This window comes from Lithobates pipiens, unplaced genomic scaffold (assembly GCF_037356315.1).
Source record: "Lithobates pipiens isolate NorthernLeopardFrog02 unplaced genomic scaffold, aLitPip1_a1.2 Scaffold_16, whole genome shotgun sequence".
In the NCBI taxonomy this organism is placed as follows: domain Eukaryota; kingdom Metazoa; phylum Chordata; class Amphibia; order Anura; family Ranidae; genus Lithobates; species Lithobates pipiens.
In genome coordinates, this window is record NW_027507748.1 from 478,632,922 (window position 1) to 478,652,979 (window position 20,058).

At 41.0% G+C, this 20,058-nt stretch overlaps 1 protein-coding gene across 28 annotated transcripts in view; it reads right to left on the bottom strand.

Moving 5' to 3' along the window:
* Positions 1-20,058, bottom strand: part of MBNL2 (muscleblind like splicing regulator 2) — a 223,511-nt gene that overhangs the window by 107,888 nt on the left and 95,565 nt on the right. For 24 of the 28 annotated variants that reach the window (XR_013274601.1, XR_013274600.1, XM_077483025.1 and 21 more), the window contains one exon: positions 19,141-19,212. The gene's annotated coding sequence lies outside the window, so the exon portion shown is untranslated. Of the gene's footprint in view, positions 1-4,601; positions 4,749-6,169; positions 6,392-19,140; positions 19,213-20,058 lie in introns of those variants that run through there. The other 4 variants (XM_077483000.1, XM_077483006.1, XM_077483008.1 and 1 more) reach the window with 3 other exon arrangements.

The window sequence follows — 20,058 nt, forward strand, 5'->3', positions numbered from 1 at the left end:
GCAGGAAATTACATTTCTGGGCAAGTTCTGTACACCAACTGTGTACAGTAAGCCTCCAGGTTGCCATTTAGCACAGAATTTTGTCGAAAAATATAGAGTGCAGATTGAAAAGAAAAGGTAATTTTTAATAACATTCAATTACTATAAGGCTTGTGTAGCAATTACATACGTTATACAATTTGTTTGCCTTTTTTCCCCATGAAAGTGAAGTTACCGTTTAGGCTGGGTTCACACTGAAGCGATGCGGGAACGCCGCAAATCCGCGGCGGGTTCCCGCATCGCATGCCTCCCGCCGGCAGTTCACACTGCCCTATGCGGACTGCTGGGAGTGTCAGTGAAACCTTAATGACACCCCCAGATCAGTTCGCATATCGCAGTGCGATCTGCAAACTCCGACAGGAATCGGATCGCATGGTGTGAACACCCATTTTTAGTTATCACATAACTGTGATGGGGGGTCAAAATCCATTGAATGGGTAGACTACAGCAAAAAAAAGTATTCTAAAATGAAAACAGAAATGTGCAAAGAAGAAATTTAATACCCCATCCCCACCTTCCAATACGTCCACCCTACAGAATCTTCTTAGACACTTCCAAAACTGATGGGTTTTGACCTTTCACTTTTCAACCCCCCCCCCCCCAAAAAGGGGGAAAGTTTTGCCTATACATACACCTTAAGACAAGATTAAGGAAAATTTACAATTACTGTGAAATAATAAACTTTGTCTAGTTATACTTTTTTTGTAAAATTTCTTTATCACACCCACAAGTTACCCAGATCCCTGGCTCAGGGTTGCACTTCCTGGCTTCCTATACATTACTATAACTGTGATGGGGGGTCAAAATCCATTGAATGGGTAGACTACAGCAAAAAAAAAAAAATCACACAAGCTGGTTTCCATAATAAAGCACCCCAGTTTTCCAAGCTTTGGGGGACACTATCAACAAAATCAGAACATTTATCTTCTTTTCTTCTACACTACGATACATGCTACATTTGTACTAATGTAGACTGCTACCTGTTGATTTCTAATTGGTTTCTATGGTTACTGCTCTACCATATTTTTTTTAAGAAAAAGAAATACAAAAAGACCTTGAGATTGGCCATTTTGCAAAGTTAATAAATGGAAAAATATTTTATGTTTTTGGAAAGATTTTTGAAAAGCATCGAACATCTTAAGTTTTCTTAAGACAGCATGAACTGAAACCTTCCCATATATTAAGGAGTTGTTCTAAAAAAAAAAACAGGCATTCGTACAGAAAATTTTCATGTACGAGACTTCCTCTATTTAACCCTTTCATGCCTAAGCCTATGTTGCCACGTTAAAAGCCATATTTGTTAGGAAATTACTTAGAACCCCAATATATACACTATACACAATATATACACGGCGGGCGCACCCACAAAGCAGCGCCTTAAAGGGGAAGTACTTCTACGGCCATTTGCGCAGCCGTGCCATTGTGCCAACGTATATCGTTGTGCACTGGTCGGCAAGTGGTTAAACTCGGATTTTGACTTGCATTTATTTCTATAGATCACTAAAATTAGGTTTATTGTATATAGATTATGATTTGAATGCATTATTTTTGAGATATATAAAATATATATTTATATTATGTAATACAGGAACATTACATCAAAAAGAGTAAGTAGGGTGAGTGGACTACAATACCCACATGCTATACATGTTACATTTGTTCTGTCATCATATATACAGGCAAACAGTCTAACATGAAACCGAGGAGCTGAAAAACACCTACTGTATCCTGTTCAGAAAGTCTTGCAGTACAGTTATGAGTTCTGTCCTACTGAAGCACCATTGCATAATGTAAGCACTGTCTCCAGAGAAATCCAGTTCCTTGTCTGCTCCTGGGCCAGAATGATATTAAGTTTTTTTCCAACCAATAAATACTAAACTACCACAGATTCTAAACCAGCCATTGATGGTACAGCAGGGAGAGATTCCCATATCAATACTGACTGTGTTGGTGAAGAGATTGAGTGTTTTTTTTTTTTTTTTGTTCCTGCAACCTCGGGAAAATTACACCATCTGTGCCTGTCTTTAGGATCACCATACACATTACAATTTAACCAATCAGCTTTAGATTTAGCAACACCATGTACATTGAATCCAGAAAGTATGCACAGCGCTTCACTTTTTTCACATTTTGTTATGTTACAGCCTAAGTGCTCATGCACACGGACGTTTTAAAAAACTGGCTGCAAAGCTAGCTCCGATGCCTGGAAAAATCGTTGTTAAAAACGTGATTTTTACCACGTTTTGCATTGGCGTTTGTGCGCGTTTTTTAGCGTTAGCGTTAAGTAGCGTTTTTTAAGAAACACATCTCTTGGCTATAGCACTCACAAAACAAAGAAAATATGTTGCGCGTTTATGCGCGTTTTTGCGCGTTTTCCCGCGATTCGCGTTTTTACAGCTCTAGCTCCACGCCACCGAACGCACTGGTCCTGGGTTTTTTTTACAGCTTAAAAACGCCTATGCCATTTGCAGCTCAAAAACGCCTAGGTGGGCATGAAGCCATAGACTAACATGGACAGCCGTTTTTAAGCTGCAAAAAAAGCTCAAAAAAGTGGCTGTAAAAACGTCCGTGTGCATGAGGCCTTATTCCAAAATGGATTAAATAAATTTTTACTCAGAATTCCACAAACACAATACAAAATACACCATAATGAAAACGTGAAAGAAGTTTGTTTGAAATCTTTGCAAAATGTGTTAAAAAAAACAAAACAAAAAACACACACACACACACACACACACACACACACGTATTCACAGCCTTTGCCCTGAAACTCAAAATTGAGCTCAGGTGCATCCTGTTTCCACTAATCATCCTTGAGATGTTTCTACAACTTGATTGGAGTCCACCTGTGGTAAATTCAGTTGACTTGACATAATTTGGAAAGGCCCACACCTGTCTATAAAAGGTCCCACAGTTAGCAGTGCATGTCAGAGTAAAAACCAAGCCATGAAGTCCAAGAAATTGTCTGTAGACCCCGAGGCAGGAGTGCATCGAGGCACAGATTTGGGGAAGGGTACAGAAAAATTTCTGCAGCATTGAAGGTCCAAATGAGCACAGTGGCCTCCATCATCCGTAAATGTAAGAATTTTGGAACCACCAGGACGATTGGGGGAGAAGGGCTCTAGTCAGGGAGGTGGCCAAGAACCCGATGGTCACTCCGACAGAGCTCCAGCATTTCTCTGTGGAGTGAGGAGAACCTTCCAAAAGAACCACCATCTCTGTAGCACTCCACCATGTAGAGTTGCCAGACAGAAGCCACTCCTCAGTAATACGCACATGACAGCCCACCTGGAGTTTTCCAAAAGGCACCTGAAGCACGTGAAAACAACATTCTCTGGTCTGATAAATCAAAAATAGAAATCTTGGGCCTGAATGGCAGCGTCACGTCTGGAGCAAACCAGACACCGCTCATTCACCTGGCCAATACCCTCCCTACAGTTACGCTTGGTAGTGGCAGGCAGTATCATGCTGTGGGGAACTAGGAGACTAGTCAGGATCAAGGAAAAGATCAATGCAGCAATGTACAGAGACATCCTTGATTAATGAAAACCCGCTCCAGAGCGCTCTGGACCTCAGACTGGGGGGAAGGTTCATCTTCCAACAGGACAACGGCCCTAAACACACAGCCAAGATAACAAAGGAGTGGCTATGGGACAGCTCTGTGAATGTCCTGGAGTGGCCCAGACTTGAACCCAATTGAACATCTCTGGAGAGATGTGAAAATGGCTGGGCACCGACACTCCCCATGCAACCTGATGGAGCTTGAGAGGTCCTGCAAAGAAGAATAGTAGAAACGACACAAAAATAAGTGTGCCAAGCTTGTAGCATTGTACTTAAAAAGGCTGTAATTGGTGCCAAAGGTGCTTTAAAGTATTGAGCAAAGGCTGTGAATACTTGCGTACATGATTTTATTTGTTTTTTATTTTTAATAAATTTGCAAAGATTTCAAACAAACTTCTTTCATGTTGTCATTATGGGGTATATTGTTTGGAGAATTTAGGAGGAAAATAATGAATTTAATGTATTTTTGAATAAGGCTGTAACATAACAAAATGTGGAAATAGTGAAGCACTGTGAATACAAGCGGGGCCTTGCGCTACACAGTTGTTGGTAAATCCAAAAGAGTGTACAACCAGATTGTGACGTGTGTGGTGAGCTTTACTGTTATCTTGCACCTTTTTAGAAACATTCTAACTTTTAATACATAATTAAAAAATGCAATCAGTGATATCTCTTGGAATCTTAAATGCTGGAAGAGCATGCAAAGTACTAAATTAGCTGACGAAGGATGCATGTCTTAGCTTCCAAAACGCATTCTGATTGGCCAAACACAGCTGTAGGCGGCTCCCCCCATGTGACAGCTCCAGATTACTTCCACGCCGAGTTACCCAGTCGGAATCCTCCCGAGGCTTCAGCTTCCTGCTGACACAAGGTGCTCGTGGCTTCAACATACCAGGGACTCGGCGGCAGTTCAATTCCCAGGCTGGACAGGTTTAGCCTCTACCTACCAAGCACTATGTGAGTGCATATTGCATTGTAACCATTTTACTTTTTAATAAAACCTTATAATGCTGCACTAGGATTTCCCCGGCGCTTCTTTCTCTTTCTCCTGCTTCCTATCCCTCTAAGTACTATATGGATATGTCACTTCCAGTTACACGGTTTGATTTTGACCAACCTAGACTTCCAAAACTGTCAGTGAACTGGCCCTGAAAAAAATACACATAAATTAACGCAATATTGCAAGGATACAAAAAAAAACATTTAAAACTTTTAAATAACCAATTCTGGCCACATTTAAGATGGACTTTGCACTTCAATAACTGACTGTACAGCACACGAAAGTCTGAATCCTATATCTATGAATTTTCTCCCATTAATACACTGTAAACAGGCTCCCAATTCAGATGAATAAAGCACTTCATGACATTTACTGAATTTAATAGATGGCCTATACTGGAATCCTTTTATGACATTGCATACTTTTTTTCTAAAATGTTGGCACAGCAATTAAGACAAACATACTGCAGTCATTCTGCAGTTACACTTGAAGATTTTTCAAGACTGCAGAAAATTTTATTAATTGGCACTGTTGCCCATATAAAAAAGGTTCTGAAATAGATATAATAAAGCAATATCCAGATCTCACTATAGGGATGCTACACAACATACCATCCTGGTAAGCACAGAGGTATGAATGTTATTAATTGCCCATGTAAAAACACACACACACACATTACTATAAACTATTCTACCAAGTCAGGCAATGGCTACCCTTTGACCTTTCCTCTGTCTAAATATAAGATTTCTACCTTGCACAGCACTTACTGTATCAGGGCTTTACAAGTAAACCATCAGAAGAAGGCTGTGTACTTGTGTAGAATGAGGCCTAAAGTGTCTCGCAAGTCTACAGGAAGGGCAGTTCTTGCCTTCTACTGTAAATACGCCCTTAGCTACGCCAAAATCAAACAGACCTTTCTTATCTTAGTGTGACTAAAGTAAAAAAGTTGATAAAACCCCCGAAAGCACAAGCAGAGATATCATGGAAAATCTGGTCTCCTAATTTATTCTTCTGGCTGTGTGTTCTCATTAATATTGCATGAATATGGAATAATTGCAGTAGGCGTTATTACCACAGCTAATCCAATATACTCCTAAAAACACAAGCTTAAAATGTGTATATGTATGCTCAACCTGTAGTTCATTAGACTTTACATTATAGATGCAAAGATGTCAGTGGATGCACTGCATATGGGACTTCTAACACGTAACATAATGCTAACAATTTTTTTTTTTAGGTCTCTAAAGATTATAATTAAATCGTCCTCTATGATTATACAAATAAAATGATTTCAGAATGATCGGATCTCCGCATGTCAGCTCAGAAATGTAAACACTTGGCACAAGGTGTTTTTTTTTTTTGTGTTACTAAAGCACACGGAACAGCTTAAATTGAAGGCAGAATAAGCAGAAGAGAAGCCATCTGTTATTCATAGTTCATGTTATGCTCTGGCCATTTGCCCTCCTCTCTGTACTCCGACTGATTCTGACTTGTGCAAGCAACACACTGTATGCAGCAGACTGCAGCAAACTCTTCTTACATTCAGGGACACTAAAAAAATCCTCTTACCTGCTACAGCACTGGTTATTCCTCTGCACTGTCTATCCACACCTCCTTCACACGAAGCAGCATCTTTATGGCTACACTACGAAATGATCTGCAGCATATACTGTCCTGTCCCCTTCTCTTTTGGCACGCACAGATGCTTTGCCCTTCCAGGGGATTTTCCCATCAGATGATGAAGCAGAGAGCAAGAGAGAGATGGCTTGCACAGTGTCGCTGAAAGACTGCAGCCCTTCCTTCCTATCCCTCCCAGTCTACAGCATCCAATCACATTCAAGTTCCTTATTCTTGGCTGCACTGCACTGGCTGGCAGGCTGTGATTGACACTGCAATACAGCAGAAATAGTGTGCAAAAACAACAGTGCATCCATACTGATGAAAATGGAATTTCCGTTAGACTCTCAGCGTCACCTACATCAGAATCAGATGATAGCATCTGCATCACTACTGCAGGGGTAGGCAACCTTCAGCATTCCAGCTGCTGCTGGTGCTGCTGAAATACAACTTGCAGAATCCTCAGCGATTGCTTGAAGGTGATGGGGACTGTAACTCAGCAACAGCTGCAGTAAAACGGTTGCTTGTCTCTGTCCTGCTGAGTAAACACACAGGGCTTTCTGCACCACATCTGAAATTGCTGATTACCATTAACAGCAATTTTACCATCGATGCTGCAGAGACTGCCAATATCCTTCATTTAAGTTTTTTTTTTTTTTAAATCTCTCCCAATAACCTGCAGATATCCTAGAGACAGCTCTGTCTAATGCTGAAGTTATATGTTGTCCTCCCATTTTTTTCTGGCTAATCATTCACATTGTTTTTTTTTTATTGTTAAAGATTGTCTGATGCACATGTGGGAAAATCATCTTAGTTAAGATTGCTATAAAAGTGAAGGAAAAGATAAGCATATAAGCAATCAGAGTCCAGTTGATTTGCTGCATGCAAATCTAAAACCTCAAGCACTGTTTTTATGTATGTAAGAAAAAGAAAATCGTTTTTTAAGTGGTTGTAAAGGCTGAAGGTTTTTTACCTTCATGCATTCTTTGCATGAAGTTAAATAACCTTTGGTGTGCTTCTCCCCCACACCCTCCCCTAATACACACCTGAGCACCCTCTCAATCCAGTGATGTGCATGGGAGCCACAGCAGTCCTGGATCTTTTTCCTCATTGGCTGATATAGCAGCAGGAGTCATTTTCTCCCAATTACAGCAAGTGGGCCAATGAGGAGTGGGCAGGGCTGAGCTACAGCTGTGTGTCTTATGGACGCATACAGTGGGGTTCGAGAGCAAGAATGCACCAGTGCCCTCATAGCAAGTGGCTTGCTATTGGGGGGGAATTGGATAAGGAGGGGGAGCCAGGAAGGCCGGCGGGGGACCCGAGAAGATGGGGATCCAGGCTGCTCTGTACAAAACCATTGAACAGAGCAAGCAGGTATGACATTTTTTAAACTCGAACCTTAAATATCACTTTAATATCATGTTCTCTAAAGCTGGCCATACATGTAACGATCTCTCTCTATATAGAGTCCCCATCTGCACTAAACAGCGTGGATGGATGAATCTCCTGCTGCGGACGGTGTTCTGACAGCTGGGACCCTCAGCTACTGAAATACCTCAACAGTACCTCCAGTTAACTGGAAGCAGCCACTGTTTGGGCAACTTTTATTTGCCTGGCTACTTTAATTTCTAATTCGAAGTTTGGCAAGCCAGCTGTAGGTACATCCCCTACATTAACTGACCTCCACTTTACTCATCATCAATTTATTCACACAAAATCTAGCTTGTGCTAAAAAATATATGGCACCTATAGATATAAACAAGACAATGCAAATCTTTTTTCCTCTATCTTAATTTTAATGCAGAGCCATATTCAAATAGTAACCCTTGTGTTGACTGATAAGTAGTAATGCAAGGTATGAGATAATTACCTTTCATAAAGAATGTTTGCCACCAGGCTCCCTACTACACTGCTCTTGTGAACACAAATATAGGCGTTTGGTTACATGGTTTCTGTTTAAAGTAAGGGTCTGAATTCAGATTGGCTGATCTTTTCCTTCAGCAGAGATCATATTGCTTTTGGTCACATGACTGTCACTCAAGGGATACCAGGGCAGCACCCCCCCTCCCCCAAGATAGATTAGTATTTTAACCCTTCTGTTACTCTGCATCTATCCACCCATCTCAGCAAGAGTCTAAGTTCCCTTTAAGATGTAAGCCTTCCTGCCTGGGTTTAAAATACAAAAATTACTAGTGTCAAATATTTGCACTGGTATGAAAAATAAATTGCACATATTTACATTGGAAAAAAATCTATGTTTCTACACAGCCCCCTTTTTATATAATTACCCAAAAACCTACAAAAAAAAAAACTACATAAGCGCTGAGCATTTCTACTAGACCAGCTATATTTTAAAATATATATATATAGGCAACGACAACCATCAAGCAACAATTAACTGACAAGTCATTGTGATACCTGTAGTTCAACAGCAGGAAAAGCAATAGTTGCCCCTATACACATAATAGGTAGTCCTATCAGTAGATGGAGTTTGTTCCTCAAGTATGACGTAGGGTGGCTACTACAGTTGCACAGATGCCAATATTGGTATTGGTGCCGATTTTAAACATTTGTACTCATGCAAATGCTCAGATACTAAAACCGATACCTTCAAGTCTGCAGACCAGTGCAATTTGATAGTTCAAAATCATATGACAAGTCGAACCCCATTGCTGGCACTGGAACAGTTCAAATGGTTGTGACTCAAGTCACAGCGACGGTAAAAAAATTCCGGGACTACTTTCTGCAAATTCATTGTGACTTGCATTGAAATTGGAGGTCCAAATTGCACTGATCTGCGGTTTTGAAATCGCACTGAAGTAGCACGATTTCAAAACCACACTGGGGTGAACCGGGGCTTACAATTCTTCATAATTACAAAGAAATGGACTGAATGAGAAACTGTCACCTGGCAATGGGTATCGGTAATGGGCGAGTACTTGAGAAAAAGCATCAGTACTCGGTCTTAAAAAAAACTGGTATTGGTGCATCCGTAGCTACAAATGAATATGAATCAGTATTCATTGCTATGGTACTTTATTCAGCCCCAAAACACTGGACATACAGATTGCATGTACTGTATGTGGCCGAGATACTGTATGTTGCAGCCTCAGCAAATGTGGCTGTTTTATCTGTATTTCTTCCTAGGACAGTGTTCATATAAAAGATTAGTTTGTTTTCTTGGTACATTCACAACAGGCACATTTCAAAACCCAGAAGCAATACGTGCCACATCCACAACAGTTTTTTTTTTTTTTTTTTAAGAGCTGTGTGTACAGTACACATAAATAAAAAGCTGCTGAAAGTCTGTATTTCAGCACTTCTGAACAGTTTTCTTTGTTTGATTTTGCTAGACCACCAAATGCAGCATCCTGTGATGGCTTTAGTAATAAATGCTACTGGTTGTCAATCTCTTGTAGGCTGTGCCTGCTTGCACTACACTGGAATTATGAAAGTTGCAGGGGGCATGGCTGTCAGCATTGTCATTACCAATTCATAAGCCTGTAATTTCCAAACAGTACCTTGCCATACCCAGTCCTGCTCACTACGTTCTGGATTGATAGCGCTGCTTTCGTTGCTGAAAACCTCCCACTGTGAGCTGCAGTGTCTGGAAGGGGGAGCATGTGAGTAACTAATTGCAAATGAGCGCTAATTTTCACTAACATTTTATAGATTTGTTACATTTTATCTCTAATTAAAAAGATGTATGCAGCTCCATCTAAGGTTACACTTTATTGCTTCACAATTGCAACATTAAAAAAAGGTTCCCTACTTTTCATTTGACTCACAGAGTATGGGAAGCAGTACGAAATATTACTCAACATAAGGGATATTATGGCCATATGGGATAATTACTGCCTCTATGAATTCAATATAATGGAATATATATATATATATATATATATATATATATATATATATATATATATATAATGGAATATTATATGGAAAAAGGCAGGCATCATATTCCTGTATCAGTTATATGAAGGGGACGTTTTACTTCCTTTTATTATACTGAAAGATTGGCATCAGCTAACAACTTTTATCAATACCTCCAAATACGTCACACATTACAAATCCAAAGCTCAAAAAGTCAAGTATGAACATTCTAAAATATTAACAAAGACAACCTCGGCTGCCTGTACATAAAAAGGATTAATATGAGATCGTTATGCTAATTTACAAATAATGGAGAATACTGAAAAACACAACAATAGTTTTGGCAAGAAAAAGAGAAATACAGAATAATGTGAATGATTATACAAAATTCAATACTGCTGCAGTTCTAATATATACCAAAAGATTATATACGTGTAGATATAAGAAGAGAGAAGAAGAACCGCACAATCCCTAAAAATTAATATAGGTATACGCCCCCCGTATAGGAGACTATATATACACAAAACAAAGAGTACAGTGCAATATCACCTATTACATACGTTAAAGTCAAAATACACCTCCTGTGTGTGAGACTATATATGGGAAAACAACAATAAATGTAGTATAGTGTCACATATTACATGTGTTATGAATCACAAAAATTGCAAAAATAACACCAATGCCTACAGATTATACTGAAAAAAGTGCAAAATATATTGTGCCTACACTTCAAAGAAATTATAATATCATAAGCAAACCAACTGAAAATCTGAATGTGTCCTTTTTTTTGATAGTCCTTAAACTAAATCCAGAAAAACAGTAAGTTGTAAAAAACACCACGTGTCACATCTAGTAGCGTTGACTTTCTGGTTCATATTCCAAGCCACGAGGCATACTATAGTGCACCACCACCAAAAATTGAGATTGGCTCCTTACCGGACGTCCTCAAATAATGCGCTCTAAGGGATCAAGCCAGACCGTACGTATTCCTCAATCCTCCAACAAGACTCCACCCTCATCCAAGACCACAACTCAAAGGGGCTCTTTCAAATCTGGACTGAAGTAGTTACCTAAGAATCCTTCCAGGGTGTACTAAGAACAGGCAAAGCACATCAGACTCTTTGCAAAGACCATTTCCAAACCATGGCCAGGACCCAGCACATGCAACAGAGCAAGCGTGTGTGATTGTTCCCCTTTTCACAAATATGCGTCTTCCTCTTTTCAATGGCTGTAATAGAGATCTGTCTGAGAACACAGGTGGGTGGGGGCCAAGTGTGAAACTTGGCCCCCACCCACCTGTGTTCTCAGACAGATCTCTATTACAGCCATTGAAAAGAGGAAGACGCATATTTGTGAAAAGGGGAACAATCACACACGCTGAGCTCAGAGCTACAGCATCAGGGGAGAGAAAGAGCTCGTGAGGGGGTTTGAATCAGAGAAAGGAGCTCGCTCCTGTGATGGTGGAAGTGAGCAGTGATGACTAGGCCTTGCGTGGCAATGTCCTGAGAGTATTCCAGTCAGGCTTCAGTATGAAAATGGCTAATGCCGCGTACACACGACAGGACTTAAGTCTGGCAGACTTTCGACGGAGTTCTGACAGAGTTCTGACGGACTTTCCGAATGAACGGACTTGGCCACACACAATCACACCAAAGTCCGACGGATTCGAACGTGATGACGTATGACTGGACTAGAATAAGGAAGTTCATAGCCAGTAGCCAATAGCTGCCCTAGCGTCGGTTTTAGTCCGTCAGACTAGCATACACACAAGCGGATTTCTCAGTAGGAACTGGGTCCGGCAGAGTTCTGTCGGAAAAATTTGAAACATGTTCCATTTCTAAAGTCTGTCAGACTTTTGCAAATCAAAAGTCCGCTGCAGCCCACACACGTTCGAATAGTCTGCCGGAATCATTCCGTCAGACTTTTGATGTTGAAAAGTCTGGTCGTGTGTACGGGGCATTACACCTATAGCAAGGGTAACATTCATCTTTATTCATAGCTGCTTTTTATTTGTTTTTATCTATAGACATCCATTATCTGCATAGGCAGTTTTGTGGTAAAGATTAACATCTGCTAAAATAAAATCTTTAGTACGCATGAAACATGAAGGATCAACTGCCTTCAACCAGTCTTTAGAGTGTTTAGAGTGGAACTTCACCATAAACTGGAAGTTCCACTTTAAATAATCCTGCCTCCCCTATTTGCATTTTTTTTTGGGGGGCGGGGGCAGGTACTTCCACCGTAACGTCTAACCCCACCTACTGGGACACGTTACAGGGTCCAAGAGTCAGCAGGACCATTCACAAAGCATAGAGACTCTCGCACACGCAGTGTGGAGCCAGTTGTGAAGCCACAAGAAGTCACAGCAAGTTTCCCACAGTAACCATGCTAGTTCCGGGAAGACTGGAAAATAATGGGCCCGAGTGAGGGCGGCACTCTATCCCTGGACAGGTAAGTGTCCTTTTTATTAAAAGTCAGCAAGGACAGTATTTGTAGATGCTGACCTTTTTTTTCAGTGACTGAAGATCCACTTTAACCACTTCCAGCCCGGCCTAAAGCAGAATGACGGCCGGACGGTGGTTTTGTTATCTTGACTGGGCGTCATATGACGTCCAGCAGGATAACATGCTGGCGCGCTCCTGCATCTCTGATCGTGGTATGGAGCCTCCTTACCACATGATCAGCTGTGACCAATCACAGCTGATCATCGCTTGAACCAGGTAGTGCCAGTAAACGGTATTCCCTGGTTCGTGCTGAGAAGCAGAGGCGATCAATGGCACTCCCTGTTAGATGGGGGGGGGGGGTCTGAGATGATAATCAGCACATTGATTATCAGCACAGCCCCATCAGATGTGCCACCACAGCTGCCAATAAGTGCCCATCATCTGCCAGTCAGTGTCCCATCAGAAACGGATGTCAGTGCCCACCACAGTGCCAATCAGTGCCCAGCAGTAACACCTGTCAGTACCTCATCAGTGCTGCCCATCAATGCCACCTGTCAGTGCCCATCACAGCAGCTTGTCAGTGCACATCAATTCTACATATCAGTGCCACCTCATTAGTGCCCATTAGTGAAGGAGAAAACTAAATTTTTATAACCGAAAAAAAATATATATACACAATATAAATATTTAGCAAAAAATAAAAATCCTAGTGGTGATCAAATACCACCAAAAGAAAGCTTTGTGAGAAGAAAATTATAAAAATTTAGTTTGGGTTCAGTGTTGCATGACCGCGCAATTGTCATTCAAAGTGCGACAAAACTAAAAGCTGAAAATTGTCCCGGTCAGGAAGAGGCAAAAGTGTATTGAAGTGGTTAAAGAGGAAGTAAACTTCCCTGGATTGTTTGTACCTATAGGTAAGCCTTATTATAGGCTTACCTATAGGTACTGTAAATCTCTCCTACACGTGAACAATTTACTGTATGACCCACCAATGACGCCATCAGCACATGTGCTCTGAAGGAAGGGCCACCCATGCCGTTTCCTCAGAGCCCTGTGCCGTGATCGGCGGCTCTCGCATACATGCACGGGAGTGACGTCTCGCGGCTCCAACCAGTCACACAGCCGGAGTCCACAGACCCTGAAGGAAGAAGGGCGAAGATGGATGTGACCTCCACCGTTGAAGAGGACTTCGTTTGAAGGCAAGTTTCATATAATGTGCTAGTATGCCTTACGTTGCAGGTCAGCAAAAAAAAAAAAAAGTAGAGAGGCAGAGTTTACGTCCTCTAAGTTACATAGCAAAAGAGAGGAAGTGAAACACAACCTATTTATGTAAATTCACTAAAGCTGAACTTAAAGTGTCACAAAATCCAAATTATAAAAATCTATTAATAAATGCTGTATTTATTACATGCTGGTCATATTCACTCAGTCACTACGGGTTTATTTACTAAAGAGTGCAAAATCAGGCTCACTTCTGCATAGAAACCAATCAGCTTTCAGGTTTTATTGCCAAAGCTTAATTGAACAAGCTGAGGTTAGAAGCAGACTGGCTACCAAGCACAGCTGCCCAGATTCTGAGTGCATTAATCTTCGTAAATCTACTCCTATGAGACTTGTTTTCTGTATTCTGCAAAAAACCTGGTTGATTCTGCTGCTCTCTATCGCCACCTTCTGTCCGTGTCCCTAATCCAACTAGGACTTTTGCAGCCATGGTGGCAACTCTGCACATGCTCAGTTTTGAGTGAGTTCATATGCTGAGCATTTCCTCCCCATTACCTCTGAGCAGCCCAAGTGACTAGAGAGTCACACATGTGGGCATATACTGTACACAGTGGTAAATGAATACCCACCCCTCCCCCCTCATCCATGCCTACTAAAAAACACAAGGAGGATGGGATATTACATGTAGAATAATGGTGGCTTCACCTCCCTCTTATTCTAAGATGCAGGCTGGAGAGGCGTGAAACAGCCTGTGACTGGCTGAAATCCATGTTATTTCCACAAAATAATAAAAAATACATTAAAAAAAATTATATATACACACACACATATATATGTGTGTGTGTGTGTGTGTGTGTGTGTGTGTGTGTGTGTGTGTGTGTGTGTGTGTGTGTGTATATATATATATATATATATATATATATATATATATATATATATATATATATATACACACACACACACACACACATATACATACACACACACACACACACACACACACATACACCAATTTGAAATAGTTTATTGATATTTATTTTTACCCTGTATTCCAAAGGCAGGGTTTTTATTTTTTTGAAAATGTGACCAGCAGCAGAGGGCTAGAAGCTCCTTCTATTTATTTTTCCCTGCAGACAGATTGGGAAAGAGCTGTGGCAGCTGGTGCTGTATATGATTACCCTCAATCCGTCTCGCACCTAACCCCCCCCCCTCCCCCGGTCCGTTGCACACTTACCCCATGTAGATTGCGGGTTGGCTCCTTCCTGCTTCTCCTCCTCTGCGTCTCAGGCTTCACGGCTGCTCCCCTCCTCGTTCTCTCGGCGTGGCAGCCAATAAGATCGATCCCCTCCTCTTGGCCAATCAGGTCTCATACTCATCCTGATTGGCCGGTAGGAGAATAAGGAAGACAATATCGTATATTAATTCGCTATTATCACACAACTGCGTAGGCTCGGGGCGCGCACCGTTTTTTTAAGCCAATTAGAACCCCATTGGAATCCATGCATCTAGCACCCTGCCTGTAGATTAGGGGCCAGGGCACATGTATTGGGGGGGGGGGGCGGTACCACTAATGGACGGACTGCCACTGGTCACGTGGCAGCTGTAGATCAAGTAGGTAATCGGTGCTTACTTTTTTTTATTAAAACAATTACAGTGCCATCATCCATATACAGAAACTGAAGGGACAATACAAATTAAACAGTGTGTTTAGTATCACTTTTAAGTCTGAAAAAAGTGCTAGGAGGTTTTGTATGTGCGCGCGCGTGCATGTGTACATTGCCTGAACAGTATAGTATACACTCTCGATCTAGTCCCAGGATCTGTAAGATCTTGAGAAGGGAACCGATACCGAGATAATGTAACTCCAGTGTGCACGTGCAAGAGCTACATCAACGAATGACCAAATGCTAATGAAAAGGAGACTATGAATGCGGAGAAGATAAAAAACAGGGGATTGTAGACCTGTAAATAGAGGGAATGAAGCTATAATTACTATAATTTAGCAAAAGTTATAAAAAAAGAAATGTTGGATGCACTTTAGCACATAGCCTTAAAGGCCAATTCCACCTTTTGCAAAAAATAAAAAAATAAATGCAACCATAAAAAAAAGTGTATGTATTATTTATTTGCATTGGAGCTTGCAAAGCATTGCAATCATGATCAGTGAATCTTGGATGTAGTGCTCAGGCTCCAGCAGAATATTCCTCCAGTTGCAGGTACCCTGGTACGAACCTTCAGTTACTGGGCTGGAGGAAGTATGAACAGACTACAAGTGTGATGACATCACCGCACTTGTGCTCTATTGAGAACTATGAGTCCCTATGCCATGGTGGAAGACGAAACTTGTAGTTTTTCATGAACAGATTCCATCAAATAAGTGACACAGCTATGCAGATGGAGCCATGCACAGCTGAAATAAAAAAAAAAGAGGAACAGGAGCAGGTGGGGAGAAGAAACCCTGGATTCTCTAAGGGTAAGGGGGTGCTGGGCTGCAGACTGTGACCATGTTTCAGTTTACACATGTGCATAGACCCAAATATCTGTGCAGAGGGTCATGATTATGTGCCCCTGGAAATGACAGCTGTTCCAGGCAGCTGCCTGTAGCCAGCCTGACAAAAAATGTATCTGTGTTTAGAAGTGCAACTCAACATGCATACAGTGTACCTTAAAGTGATACTGAAGTCTCTTTTTTTTTTTTTTCTAACAAAATAAATGTTATACTTACCTGTTCTGTGTATTGGTTTTGCATAGAGCAGCTTGGATCCTCCTCTTCTCGGGTCCCCGGCTGGAGGTCCTAGCCCCTCCCTCCTGTCAAGTGCCCCCACAGCAAGCCGATTGCTATTCGGGTACACAAGCCGAGCCACAGCTTTGTATGTCCGCTCAGACACGGAGCTGCGGTTTGGCCCCATCCCATCTCTTTCCTCATTGGCTAACTGACTTTGATTGACAGCTTGGGAGTCAATGGCGCCGATGCTGTGTCTCAGCTAATCAGGAGGGAGAGTTCCAGACAGCCGAGGCACTCATGGATATCGATGGATCGAAATAGGCTCAGATAAGTATTAGGAGGGATGCTGCGGATGGGTTTTTATCTTAAGGCACAGAATGCATTAAGGTAAAAAACCTTCTGCCTTTACAATCACTTTAAATCAAATATTAAAAATATCTCAAAAAACATTATACACATAGTAGTAATATACTATCAATATCCATATACAATTATTTTCATATGTGAAAAAACAAAACAAACAAGGTGCTTGTGAGGAGGTCCCACCACCCTTTTAATGATGCAATATGTATCACTTAATCTCAAAACTCAAAATTTATATTTTAACCACTTGCTGACCAGCCGCCGCAGTTTTACTGTGGCAGAATGGCATGGCTGGGTGAAACTACATTATGTTACGTTTCTTCACTCTGTGGCCACTAGGGGTGTGCCCACTGCTGCTCCCCGGAGCCGGTGCGGGTGTCTGGCGGGCTCCTGCGATTGCTCGTGACACAGTGAGAACCGGGATAAACACACAGATCCTGGCTTCTGAGGGGAGAAGAGATTGATCGTGTGTTCATACAAAGTATGAACAGGGATCTGTCATCTCACCTAGACAGTCCCAATCCCCCTTCAGTTAGAACACAGAGAGTGAACACAGTTAACCCCTTGATCACCCCTAGTGTTAACCCCTTCCCTGCCAGTGACATTTTTACAGTAATCAGTGCATTTTTATGGCACTAATCGATGTATTAATGTCAATGGTCCCAAAAATGTGTCAAAAGTGTCCGATGTGTCCGCCATAATGTTGCAGTCCCAATAAAAATCACAGATCTCCACCATTACTAGTTAAAAAAAAGTAATAGTAATAAAAATGCTATAAATATATCCACTATTTTGTAGACGCTATAACTTTTGCACAAACCAATCAATATACGCTTATTGCAATTTTTTTTTACCAAAAATATGTAGAATACATATTGGCCTAAACTGAGAAAACAAATGGGGATATTTATTATAGCAAAAAGTACAAAATATTGTGTTTTTTTTCAAAAAAAAAACGCTCTTTTTTTCTTTATAGTGCAAAAAATAAAAAATAAAAAACGCAGAGATGATAAAATACCACCAAAAAAATCTCTATTTGTGGGGAAAAAAAAGAGAGTAACTGCAGAGAATAACTGGTGGTGGTATTCACTGAAGAGTGGTCACATTAGTGGGTGTAGAGGCCCCAAGAATATACATGCAATAATTGTATTGGCACCCAAAAAAACTGTTTTGTATTTATGTGTATCATATATAGGTTATTACAGTGGCAGTAGAACTTTCCTGCTTGCACATTGAGTATAAACAACCTTTTTTTTTTTTCACGTATGGAAATAAGTGTATATGCATATTGATAGTATATTATTACTATACGTATAATGTTTTTTGGGATATTTATTCATTGTTTACTTTTTAGGTTCACTGTTTGCATGTTGTGCAGCACGTTCTTCTAAATATCCATTTACAACTTATGTGGGACCACAGTATAGTGTTTGCAACAATATTTTGGTTCAATTTTAAGTCACTGGCACTATTGAAGGTTACTCAGAGTTCTTTATTTCATCTATATTATCTGCGTTCAGAGATGTGCATTCATCCCCATATCTATATGAACACTGGGTAGTGTACAGCCGCTCCATCTCTCTGGCTGTCATTGATTTTGACAGGCGGCTGCACGGAACACCTGTCCCTTTTGTTGATGCATTAATGCTATCCTCTGAAAAGACGTATGGTCTATGTGCCAATGTAAATGTACCCTAAACGTGGGTATAACACGGCCACAGAAATAGATTTAACTTTTATTATATCAGCTAGCATGCTTTGAATATCCCCAGATCATCACTACAATAGTTACTCTAATGCCGCGTACACACGACAGGACTTAAGTCCGGCAGACTTTCGACGGAGTTCTGACGGAGTTCTGACAGAGTTCTGATGGACGTTCCGAATGAACAGACTTGGCCACACACAATCACACCAAAGTCAGACGGATTCGAACGTGATGACGTACGACTGGACTAGAATAAGGAAGTTCATAGCCAGTAGCCAATAGCTGCCCTAGCGTCTGTTTTAGTCCGTCGGACTAGCACACACACGAGCGGATTTCTCAGTAGGAACTGGGTCCGGCAGAGTTCTGTCGGAAAAATTTGAAACATGTTCCATTTCTAAAGTCTGTCAGACTTTTGCGAATCAAATGTCCACTGCAGCCCACACACGTTCGAATGGTCTGCCAGAATCATTCTGTCAGACTTTTGATGTTGAAAAGTCTGGTCGTGTGTACGGGGCATTAGACACTTTGCTACACTTTTGGTTATCTAATAAGTTAAGGCAAATGGCAAAAAAAGTACACTTACACACACGGTAGGCAATCCAAGTAGTCAGAGGAACAAAAGGTGATTTTTGACAGCTTGAATTGATGATTTTCCCTGAGGGAATAAAAGAAAACATAATTAAAAGTGAACTCCATGCAAATGCATTAGTCTCTCTCTAAATTATTTTTAGATATAGATACAAGTGCAAAATGCATTAGCATAATGCAAATAATTTTTCCAATGATCAGGTTTTCAAAATCGTTAATAACTAAATGTATAGATTGTAATTATACTGTATATAGTATTTTATGATTAAATTCTGTGCAAAGGAAATAAAAGAAACAGCATTTTTTCAGGTTAAATGAAAAAAAAAAAAAAAAACACAGATCCCGACAGTCGCACAAGTGAACCAGTTGAATTTCCATACATTATACTGAGCTTAAAGAGGAGCTCCAATCCCCCCCCCCCAAACATGTAAAGTCAGCAGCTACAAATACTGTAGCTGCTGACTTTTAATATAAGGACACTTCCAGGGATCCAGCAATATCGGCACCCGAGCCAATTCTTCAGTCAGCTTTAGGTGCAGGCGGCAGCATCTTTACTAAAGGAAACTGGCAGTGAAGCAGTTACCTACTGTGCATGTACGAGGCACGCAGCACTTTCTGAGTGGTCCTGCTGTCTTCTGGGACCACTCGGGGGGAGGAGGGGCCATACATACTTGTCGATTGCTGCAGTGATATTACTCAGAAGTGGATACGGGTACCTGTCAAAACCAGGTACCCACTACCTCTCAAAAAGTGCCAACAGTGGCAGTGGAGGGAGGGTATGAAAAGCTGAGCTTCCCCTTTTGGGTAGAGCTCTGCTTAAAGAGAAGGGACCAAGTAATTATTTAGTAAACAAACCCCTATAAGTCAATCTACTCACTGAAAACAATGTACTCCCTATGTAGCTGAGATCTTA